Consider the following 12,100-nt stretch of genomic DNA (forward strand, 5'->3'; position numbering starts at 1 on the left):
TTACACCATGCCAATGCCTTCCCTGCAGCTCCAAGGGAGGCAGAATCAGGAGGAAAAGAACATTCTAACAAAAAGATCAGAGCTGTCAAAGATTCCAGTCCTCTCCTGGGGTGGTGAAGTTTCCAGTCAGGGTCAGTGTAGATGATCTAGCAAAGACTAGATGGCCACTTGTCAGGGATACAACAGAGGAGATTTAGGTGCAAGATAAGAGGCTGAAGAAATGCCTTTGGAAGTTTCTCCCAGTTCTCAGAGTCTCGGCCCAATATGGCCCAAGCAGAGGAACTCTTTGTACGTGGAGGCACAAGGATTGTCTTCCCAAAACCGTGCCCTACTTTCTACTTTCTCACATTGTTCTCAAGGCATGCCTTCTTGCGCACACACAAACAAACAGGCACACAAAGAAACTTGAGCTTATACCAGGAAACTGCCATACTGCCAGTGTTAGAAGGCACTCCTCTGGTGGCCTTGTCCACCTCATACCAGATGTGAAACTCGACCCACAGAGCAAACCTCTTGTCACTTAGCAGAAAAGTATAACACAGAGCATGGGGTAGCCATGGTGTTCAGAGAGGCAGGAAGTGTCTGAAAAAGAGCCTTATCTTTTCTTTGAGAGAGAAGGGCTGATTCACCTTTACCCACCACCACTACCACCTCAAATCTAGCTCAGCTCTACTTCCATCCACTCTGAGAAAGCTTGATCCCCCCCAAACCCCGCAGCACTCCCTAGCACTTAGTGTCTACATTAAACATTTGTACATAATAAGTGCTGAAAAGGACTACTGAATGAATCAAATATTGAGATATTTCTTGTAGTTAGCTGTTCACATATGTAGGTCTCCTCTACCTTCACAGTACCTCCACTACCTTAAGGGCTTTTCTATTCCTTGGTATCCCCCAAATGGGGAGCTCTCTGAGGAAAGGGTTCAGGTCTCAAGGTTACAATCAGTGTTAGAAGATCACTTGGCAGGGAAAAGTAATTTGGGCAAAGGTTAAGAAGGGGAGGTGGGGAATATTTTCCCAATCTCGGAAGCCAAGTGCCAGGAGGGGGTACCCTGTGAGCCTGATAAGAGAGCTGATTTGAGAGAGTCCTTGTAAATCTCCCTTCATCTCCCCATTCACTGCAATGCTAGGTTTGCTAACAGCCCATCTTTCCTTCCCATGGGGCAGGCCACAAAGAAAAGGGGTAGAAATACTTGGCGTTCACTAAGGCAGGCCCTGGGCTGGGGGAAGGGAGAGAAAATCATGTTTGCCCTTCTTCCCCTGTTACCCCGGAGATCACCTCTGTTCCTGCACAGAGGAGGTGGCTGGGAGAGAGAAAAGGAAGATTTCTTGAGATAAGAAGATTTCTTGGGAGGGAGAAAGAGAAGGTAGGAAAAGGAGGGAGGGAGAAGGAAGCGGGGAGAGGGATGAGAATGGGAAGTCAGAGGGCAAAGTAGAAAAGGAAGAGAGAAGGGAAGACAGGAAAGAGAGATGGATTCTCCTCTCCAGGGTACCCCAGGGTACCAGGAATGGCCACATATGAGCAGTAAGAGTGTGGGGAGAGCTAAAGATAGTCCCAAAGTTGTGAACAGGGAGGAGGAGAAGGGTAACACAGGGAAGGCAGGGAGGATAATGCAAAATGCAGACAGGAACCCACGGGAGGAAACAAGCCAGACAAACCGAAACCATGATCCCCACTCTCAAGGGGTCAAGGGACTGAAATCCAGGACATCCCAGTTGTTGCTCTCGAGGCTCAGATTTGTCTGGAGTATGCTGGGATTGAGGAAGAGGGCTCATATTCAAGGCAGCACATTCCATCCCACCTCCAACAGCACCTGCTTCTCTATCCCCCCTGCCCCAAGGGCCCATGTCTAGCTTCTATAACCTCTTCTAAAAGCAGCCTTGGTGTCTCTCATCACCCTTCCCCCTCTCCCTCAGCTCAGCGCAGTTGCTGCAGCATTTTAGGGAATGAATTCCTTTGGTGAGGTAAAGAACTCCCTCCCAGGAAAATAGAAAGATGGGAGGGAGGGGGTGGAGACTTTCCTCAGCCCCTCAGCTGTTGTCCTAGAAGTCAGGAGAGGGAAGGATTCAAGGGGTTTTTTCCCTAATTTCTTCCATGGTAAGGGGCTCAGAAAAGGTTTACTGCCTTTTTTTTTTTTTAAATAAGGTGATGGGAGGGCATCACCTCTGGGAGTACGGGGGTAGGAAGGGGAGCTGGGCCAGGGCCCTGACGCTACGGCCTGGAAGTCAGAAGCCTTGTGGTAAGATTTAGTGAGAGCTGTTATTTTGACGGCATGGATGCCAGGGAATAGAGAATTTCAGAACTAGGTCAGACCACCTTCAGCTAACTCTAATGTTGTTGCAGAGGAAACTAAAGCCCAGAAGGGGCAAAAGACGTGGCCTTTGGCACACAGGACATAAGCAGTAGAAATCATCAACTTCACAGCTGAAAAGGACCTCAAAGGCCATTGAACTTAACCCATCACTGAACAGGATGCCCCTCTCTGATCACCCTGACAAAGGGGCCTTCCTCTCCCAGGCCTCCATAGACTCCGAACTCAGTTGCCTTAAAGGCATTTCCCAGTTTCCTTTCTCCCAACCCAGGACCACATATAAAAGATTTATAAGATTTACATTATAAAAGATTTTAAGTCTTTCTTTAAGAAACACCTTAAGTTCCCACATCCGGCTTTAAAAGTTCAGATCTTCTGGGTCTGATACTGCAGTTACTGGTGACTAAGCAACCTCACGTTGAAGAGTGTGTGAGCATGGAGGGGATGTTTCTGAGAGCTCATGTGTCTCAGTACTAAAGCAGTGGGAGGCCCTGGAGCAGAGAGAAAGAAAGAAAGGGATTAAGATGCAAAAACAAGAGCCCGTGTCTCCCCATTTATTCTCAGGGGATTGTGGAGGGAAGGGGAGGGGGTGGGAAATACACCTTCCTTCAGCTTTGAGTACAGTGACCAAAGCTGGAGAAAACTCCCATTGCCTGGGGTCTGAGCTACCCAAGGCTGGAGTCCCTTTCCAGGATCCAGGGACTGAGTGGAGGGATGTACCTGTACTGTCAGTCATCAGGAAACAGAACTAGACAAAAATCTTAGTGAGGAGACCTAAACCCCATATATAGCTTTCTGGGGATCAGTGAATTTAAACAGAATAAAAAAAAGTACATCTTTATTTTAACATAATTGGTTTATTTTGTAATCCTATGTATTCTATGTTAGGAATTTAGAAACATTGCTCTGAGAAGGAATCCAGACTGTTTCACTTACGACTGCCAAAAGGGTCCAAAACACATCAAAGCTTAAGAGCCCTAGTCTTAGAGCAAGTCCCAATCCTGACCAGCTACCAGAGCCAACTGCCCTCTGCCAACTCTGCATGAGTGGAAGGTGTTCCCAACCAGAGTTCCTTACGATCATTAAATCACAGGTGGGAGTCCCTCCCTCAGGTAAATGTATAGGACGTTGTGTTAAAAATGCGGTGGAGACCATTATTCAACATGAACTGATTAAATCAGTACTATGTACTGATGCAAAGGCCAAAAGAATTCTTGTCCTCAAGGAGGAAACCACAGGAATACACATAAGTCAATGTAAAATACATATTAAAAAAAAAGTAAGGTAAGAGGTGCTCAAACAGGGAAAGATCTCCTTCAGGAAAAGCTAAGCTAAGATTCCAAGAAAGGGAGGGATCCTGAAGGGCAAAAGGGAGGAGAGAGTAGATTCCAGGCAGGAGGGACCTATGCAAAGGCATGGAGGGCAGGGGAAGGGAACACTACTTGTGGGGAACAGCCAGTGAGACGAGTTGGCTGGTTTGTAGAGCATGTGAAAGGGAGTAAATTATAACAAGTCTAGAAAAAGTGGGCTGGAGCCATGTCAAGGGCTTCAAACAGAGACTTAAAATTTGTTGTTTATCTGACAGTGTTCAGTCATGTCTGATTCTTCATGACCCCATTTGGGGTTTTTTTCTTTGCAAAGACACTGGAGTGGTTTGCCATTTCCTCCTCCAACTCATTTTACAGTTGAGGAAACTGAGACAAATGGGGTTATGTGACTGGCCCAGTGTCTGAGGCTGGATTTGAATTTATGCCTTACTTAATGCCAGGCCAAGCACTCTATCCACTGTGCTAGCTAGCTGCCCTCCAAAGGGGAAGTGTTAGGAGAGAGGGGGAGTGAAAAGCTAAGGATGATTTGAAACAAAGGGTAAAGAAATTAAGAGAATGTCCATTATTACTGGTGTGTGCATGAAAAAAGGGATGAGTTAAAGTCCTTATACCTAAACCAGGTAAGGATAAAGCAGAGAAAAAGAACTACAGACCCATATCACTAATTAATACGTAGATATAATTAATACATATATAAGATTAATATAACATATATTAATCACTAATTAATATGTAGATAAAAATTTTTAGTAAAATCCTAGCACGAAAAGATACTAAGAGGAAAGATCTTATCAGGTCTTGTTGATAGACAGAGCACTGAGTTTGGAGCCAGGAAGATCTTCATTCAAATCCTGCTTCAGATGCTCACTATCTGTGTGACCCTGGGTACTTTTTTGCCTTGGTTTCCTCATCTGTAAAATGGAGATAATAATAGCTCCCACCTCCAAGAGTTATTGTGAGGATCAAATGAGATACTAACTGTAAAGCACTTAGCACGATGCCTGGCATGCAGTAAACGTTAGATAAATATTAGCTGTCATCATCAATTATTGTTACTACTGCACCTCTCCACTTCATCCCCATCTCCACACTTACATAGTTATCACCAGGGTAGGGAATGGGCAGCTTTGAGGCCACAGGTTTGCCACCCCTGATAGGCCCTCATCACCTCTTACCAGGACGACTGCAAAATCCTCCTGATTGGTCTCCCTCTGTCTCCTGCCTCTCCCTCTCCCATTCATCCTCACTCCCCTGTTCAAGAAGCTTCACTGGCTAACTATTGCTTCTGGAATAAAATACAATTCCCCTGACATTACAATCCTTCTACAATCTGACTACAGCCTCTCTCTCCAGACTGATTACACATCACTCCTCCCTCATGAACTCTATGTTCCTGCCAAACCAGCTTACTTACATTCCCATATTTGATACTCTATGTCCTGTCTTCATGTCTTTGAGCAGACTGCCTCCCATGTTCTCTGTTCTCATCTCCTCCTCCTGGAAACCATGACTCCCTTTGAGGCACTGCTCAAATGTCACCTCCTACAAAGGCCGATTTCTCCTGATTTCTCCTAATTTTTGGTTCTTCCACCCCACCCTTTTCTTTGCATTTTTTTATCTTCATACATGCAGTTTTTCCCCAGTAGAATGTAAAGCTCCTTGGGAGGAGGGCTTATTTTATTTATATCCTTGTATCCCCAGGTGCTTAACAACGCTTGCTGAACTAAACTAAAATTCCTTGCAGACACAGGGTCAGGAGAGGCAAAAATCTCAATTATATAAAATTTTTTACTTTTTGTACAAATAAAATCAGTGAAGCAAAAACCAGAAGGAGATAGACTGAGGAAAAACACTTGCATTAAATGACTCTGATGAAAGTCTGATGTTCAAAATCTGTAGGGAATTAACACAAACTCATACAATTAAGCACTCCTCCCCAAAAGATAAGCAGTCCAGAGACACGGACAATTTTCAAAGGAAAAAACAGTACCAATAACAACCTAAAAATGCTCCAAATCCCTAATAATGAGACAAATTCAAATTAAAAACAGCCCAGAAGTTAATGCCTCATATCTATCAAGTGTCACAAGATGCTAAAAGAACACCATTACCACATTGTCCACCTCCTGACAGAAGAAGCAGTGCACTCAGGGTGCAAAATGAGACATATCTGGATGAGCACAATTTGAGAATTTGTTTTCTTTGGCTATAGATATTTGTTACGAGGACTTTGTTTTTCTTTTTTTCATGGAGAAAAGGTGGAGGGGGAAGAAAATAAATTTCTGTTAATTGAAAAAAAAAGTTTTTTTAAAGATCAGCTAAACAGCCCCCTTCTGCAGGAGAGGGGCCTTTCTTGGCCCTCCCAACTGCGAGTACCTTCCCATCCAACACTGTCTTGAATCTACTTTCTACATGCCTTGTATCGCTAGTAGAGCACAGGTTGTCTCACTTTAAAACGTAAGGTTCCTAAGAGCAGGAATTGTTTGGCATTTGTCTTTGTATATCCTACACTTACCTATACATAGTATTACATAGTATGCATAGTACTTATAATACGTGACAGACAAATGCTAGTTGGTTGATTAATTCCTATGACCCAGAGGCTGGTTCTCTGGGTATCTCTATGCCCTACTGCCTCTCACTAATAATACATAATAATCTAGATTTTATATATAATTTTAACTTCTTTATTAATAAAAATAACCACCACTATTGTTGAAAAAGAAAGAAAAAAAGGAAGGAAGTCAGGAAGAAAGAAAGAAAGAAAGCTCTTCATTAAAAGGTCTGTGGGAAGACAGGCACACTAATTCCACGTCTGTGAATTGGTTCAACAGTTCTAAGAAAAAATTTGGAATTATGCAAGAAAAGTTACTAAATTGTTCATACCCTTTGACTCAGAGCATCTATTACTGAGACTATATATCCCAAGCAGATTACCAACAACATGAAGAGACTCATGCACAAAAAATGTTCATTGCAGCTTTATCTGTAATAACAAAAATTGGAAACAAAAATATGTGCCCAATAACTGGGGAAGAGCTAAATAAATGGTGGTATATGAATGCCATGGAGCATTACCTTGCCAAGAAACAAATAAATGTGAAGGATTCAGAGAAACTTGGGAAGACGTGTAATGAAACAGAGTGAAGGAACAATATTGTTGTGTGTGGGTGTGTATGTATGTATGTATACGTGTATGTGTATATATACACATACACATATATACACACACATATGTCTAAAGCAATGTAAATAAAATCCTTGTAAAGAGATGATAAAATTTTGAGAAGAGGTATGATATGATGGAAGGAACACTGGCTCCCAGGGTCATAGGGTTTAAATCCCAGACTTCTCTGAGCCTCAGTTTCCACCCAAGGGGGTAGACTCGATCAGTGGTCTCAGAGGTCTCTTCTAGCTCTAGATAAGAAGAAAACAGATTTAGCTGGAAGGGGCCTGAAAGGCCACCAAGTCTAGCCTTCTCATTTCAAAGATGAAGAAACAGAGGCACAGTTCACTTGGTAAGATTCACATGGCTAATTATTCAAATTATTATTACAATTTATTGTTATTATTACATATATTTATTATTATTTGAATTATTCAAACCCAGGTCTTCCTAACTCCAAGTCCAGGAGAGCTCTATCTACTACACCACCCAGCCTCTCTACTCCTATGAATTATGATTAATGTTGGTACCATGTTATTAAAATTAAAGAAGACATCCCTTCTATGAGCAATCAATAAAACTAACCATTTTCCTGGAAATTACTTTGCAAACTCCCTGGAGTCAGGAGGACTTAAGTTCAAAGCCTGCCTTATTAACACTCACTAGCTGTGTGACCTTGGGCAAGTCGCTTAACCTCAACTGCCTCCTTAAAAAAATAAAAATACTGTGGTTGTCTCTGGATAACACATTTTAGGAATGAGATTAGCAAACTGCCCCCAAAGGAGAAGGCTAAAGATTATGTCATTCCTGGAAAAGATTTAAGGGAGGCCAAACAGCTGTCTACCACGCTGGAAGGGAGATTAGGTAGAAACTGGTGGGGGATAAATTTGGGTTTCACATGAGGACAAATTTGCTCATCGTTACAGTTATCCAAAAGTGGAAAGGGCTGTTTGGACATGTAATGAGCTCTCCATCACTGAGGGTCTTTAAACACAGGCCAGATGCCCAGTTGGGGAAACTGCAGAATTTAGAACTAGAAAAGGTCTCTGAGGTCACCTACTCTAATTCCCTGATTTTTCAAGAAGGGAAAACAGACCAAGAGAAGGGAAGGGCTGTAAAAGAGGGAGCAAGAAGTAGAACTGCATTCAAATCCAGCACCCTTCTTGTGACAGAGAGGGTTCTTGTTCAGGCAGCTGTCTGAGAATGCACTGAAGGTCCATCCCTTTCTCTTTGCCAAGATCGCAGAGCACCTTAATTCACTGTTGGTGGATCTGTGAGCTGATCCAACCATTCTGGAGAGAGATTTGGAATTATGCCCAGAGTTATTAAATTGCCTATATGCTTTGACCCAGCCATACCACTATTAGGTGCTATTGGGGAAAATGTTCTGAAATACTTATAACAGCTCTCCTTGTGGTGGCAAACAACTGTAAATTTTGGGAACACTCATCAGTTGTGCTGAACATGTTGTGGCATATATTCACAATGGAATATTACTCTGCCATAAGAAATAATGGGCTCAGTGATTTTAGAAAAGCATGGAGGTTTTAGGAACAACTTCGAGCAACCAAGTCATTCTATTATAAATATTCAAATTAACCTCAAAGATCCTATGAAGGAAAAAGTTATTTGAATCCAGAAAGGAATATTGTTGTCATGTAGGAAATGATGAGTTGGTTGATTTAGAAAAACATGGAAAGACTTGGACTTATGAAGGAAGATACTATCTACCTTCAGAGAAACAGATGACAGGAGGAAATAAGCATAGTATAGTCTTACATATGAGTGTATATATGTCTATATTTATAGGTATCTCTGTGTACATATATATATACACATATATGTGTGTATGTGTTTATTTGTATATGTACACACATACATACATACATACATATATGTGTGTGTGTGTGTGTGTGTGTTTAATTGTAGCCTGGGGGGAAGAGGGGCAGAAGAGAGAGGGGGGAAAATTAAGGTAAAAAGTGCACAGCAGAGCACAAAAGAAAACCAACAAGGAAGCAAAGAAAAGCTGGGCAGCTCTGAAAACAATGTGTAGTATTTATTATATAGATTTTCTTGAAATGGAAATTTATCATTTTATATTGCATCCTCTCTTGTGGTCAGCTGGGCACATGGTAATGGTTTTTTTTTTCTTTTCCCATTTTGTATTTAAGTGTAAAATAAAAAAATATTACAAAAAAAAAAAAGATCACACAGCAACTCAGCGGGAGAGCCAGGACCAAGAACCAAGTCTCCCACGTTCCAGTCTGGTGCTGTCTCCATTTCACCACAGTCTTATCCTCTGTTGGGTTTGTCCTCTTGGGGACAAAACCACCATGGAAGGGGACCTCCCAGCGCCGGGAGATGAGGTAAAAAAATTGCCCCAGTGATTAGAAGCAGCATCTCATTGGGAGAAGCTATCACTTGCAAAGGAAGGCTAGTTTTGTCTAGATAGCAGTAACCCTACAACTGTGGCCAATCCCACTGAAGGAGAAAGGGAAATGAAGTCTGTAACCTTCCTGCTCACAGCTTGGGGACCACGCCCAAGTGGTCCAGACTCAGTCTAGTTCCCACCATCCCTTCTGTCGGGTTCTTTTATCTTGTATCTGCAATCAAGGCCAGGCCTGAGAAAGTCATTAGTAGATGCTGCAAAGGCCAGTGATAGTAGTGGGAGGAAGTGCTTCTCCACAGGAAGGGAAGTGAAGAATGAAAAGAAGGTAGAGAAGGGAATTTTTTTTAATCAGAAGATATTCTCTGATGCCCATTCATCCTAGACCTGTGTTCTATTCTCTGAGGGAGACAAGATGAATGAGAACTGGCCCTAGACCATGGGGACATCACAGTCTAGTAACGAAGATAAGATAGGTCTACACATAAGTAAAAAAGTCAAGACTTGAACCGTTGACCTCTGTTCCCAAGTCCTTGAGAGCTGGGCCTACATCTTATCCCTTCTGATCATCTCCTCACCATGCCGGCTGCTCCGTGGTTCTCACTGTCAACCTCATCTACCCACTGGAAATTCAGACTCTGCCCATGGGTCCCCTAGCTTTAATAGGCAAGCTTTTGCTCTGCTTTGCTGGAGCCCAGGTCTCTGACCCACTGCCCAGTAGCATAATGGGTCTATTTGGCTCCAAAGCCCTGACCTGAGGACCAAATTTCAGTATGTCATGTCTTCCCCCATTAGAATGCAAGCACCTTGAACAGAGCACCAGGCCTGGAGTCAGGGGGACCTGAGTTCAAATCCAGTCTCAGACACTTGACACTTACTAGCTGTGTGACCTTGGGCAAGTCACTTAACTCCAATCGCCTCGCCTCTCCCCTCCAAAATTTTTTTTTAAAAAGAATGCAAGGTCCCTTAGTGCAGGAATCACTTTGCCTCTTTGTATTTATATCTTCAGTGCTGGTCATGATGCCTTTACATAGTAAGTAATTGAGAAATATTCTATCTACCTACCTATCCATCTGCTGAAAAAGGAACGGTTAAGAGTGAAAAGGAATCTGTTAAGTGTTGATATAACTAATTCTATTTTGCTCTGTATTTGCCAGTTTTGGGGGTTTTTTTGTGGTGCTATGCAATGTCTCAACAAGCTTTCTTTCAATATCTCCCTTTTCCCCTAATCTCTTTGGGGCTACAAAAGACAAAATATTCCAGCAAAGTTATCTCCTTCTGATAAAGCCCATAGCAGGCTCTTAAGGAATGCTAAAATGATAAAAGAAGGTACAAGTTTTCTTTAGTCTGTGTAACTGGCCATGCTAACAAGGACACATTCTTTCCCTTGTAACAAATTAAGCATCCTCTTTTTGTTTTAATAAGTATCTTTTCTGGCCTTCTGGGCCATACCTGTTTTTACCAAAACTGCTTTGTAAGAAATACATCTTCCCCAGTTACTCTCTCTGGATTACAAAGCTCAGAAGGAGAGACTATATATATATATAGACACATACACCACACACACACATACACACACACACACGCACATGTGTGTGTTTGTGTACATCATTTTGTTTCTGTCACACTCCTAGAGAAAGAGAGAGGGGTAGAGAGAGAGAGAGAGAGAGAAATGAGCTGCAGTTTGCCTATCAGTCTGCATCCTGTGCTGGCTCATTTGGGCACTAGCAAGTAAGGACTCTGAAAATTCTCATAATAATTTGTCTATCTTTCTACCTCCCTGTCCAGCCATCTGTCCATCTCTGACCCATGAAGTTTAGCATAAGGCTCTGATGATCCAATAGGAGGGACAGGATACATACACAAATAAACTTGATGGACAGTAGAATGTGGCAAGGCAAAGGAGGACCAGGCACAGTGCGCAGGGTAAATTTAAGGAGGGAAGGGTCACTTTCAGTTGAGAGGAAATCTGCAAAGACTTCATGGTGTTGGGGCAGCTAGGTGGCTCAGTGGAAAGAGCACTGAGCCTGGAATCAGGAGGACCAGAATTCAAATCCAGCTAGCTGTGTGATGCTGAGCCAAGTCACTTAACCCCATTTCTTAAAAAAAAAAAAGACTTTACGTGGCACATTTCTAAGAGCTAGGCCTTGAAAGAAGAGAGCTATCTAGAGACAGAGATGAGAGAGAAGTCTATCAGAAGCACAGGGGCTGATCTGTATCAGTGCACAGACGCCAGGGAGGAGAGGAGGAGATCTGAGAACAGATGATCATGAGGGCTGTCTGGACCCCAAGAGCCAGCTGGTCCCTAACTGTCCTGCCCCCTCTGCCTTCAGGGCCTGCTGTCAGCATGGCTGGTCACACTCCAGACCCCCCAGTACGGCTAAGCTGAGGCCTGCTTTTTCAGGTAGCAACATACGAAAGTACGTTCAGGCACTAAAGCACGAGGAAGTCTTCTCAGCAGTCACTTTCTCTGCCAATCAATCACTGCTGTAGGCCAGGAGGCTTGGCCAGGTCCAGGACCATATACATCTCCCACTTCGTGGGCCCTGGTCTGGCTATCCTTGGCTGCCCTGTGAACCAGACTCAGGACCTGTGGACGCCGGAAGGTCTCCTCTCCTCCTTCCAGGCTGAGGCCTAGCAGGGACATGAGCAGATGGTTCAAAGCCTGAGCCAAAGCACACAGACTGTCTCCTGTTCTCTGCTGAGCAGTAGCGAGGAACAACATTGGATAAGAGAAAGGAAAGACCACTTAGAACAAAAAATGTCAGGGCGGAAAAGGGTCTTAGAACATTGAACAAAGAACGTCAGAGCTGGAAGAGGAGTCTTGAAATCCTAGAACACAGGATATCAGGGCTGGACAGGGCCTTAGAACACAGAATGCTAAGACTAGAAAGGGCTTTAGAACATA

General features: G+C 43.2%; 1 protein-coding gene across 2 annotated transcripts in view; it reads right to left on the reverse strand.

Moving 5' to 3' along the window:
* TRMT61A (tRNA methyltransferase 61A) overlaps positions 1 to 12,100 on the reverse strand; it is a 106,829-nt gene that overhangs the window by 67,579 nt on the left and 27,150 nt on the right. The gene's annotated exons all lie outside the window — the stretch shown is intronic.

Source organism: Notamacropus eugenii, chromosome 1 (assembly GCF_028372415.1).
Source record: "Notamacropus eugenii isolate mMacEug1 chromosome 1, mMacEug1.pri_v2, whole genome shotgun sequence".
NCBI classification, from domain to species: domain Eukaryota; kingdom Metazoa; phylum Chordata; class Mammalia; order Diprotodontia; family Macropodidae; genus Notamacropus; species Notamacropus eugenii.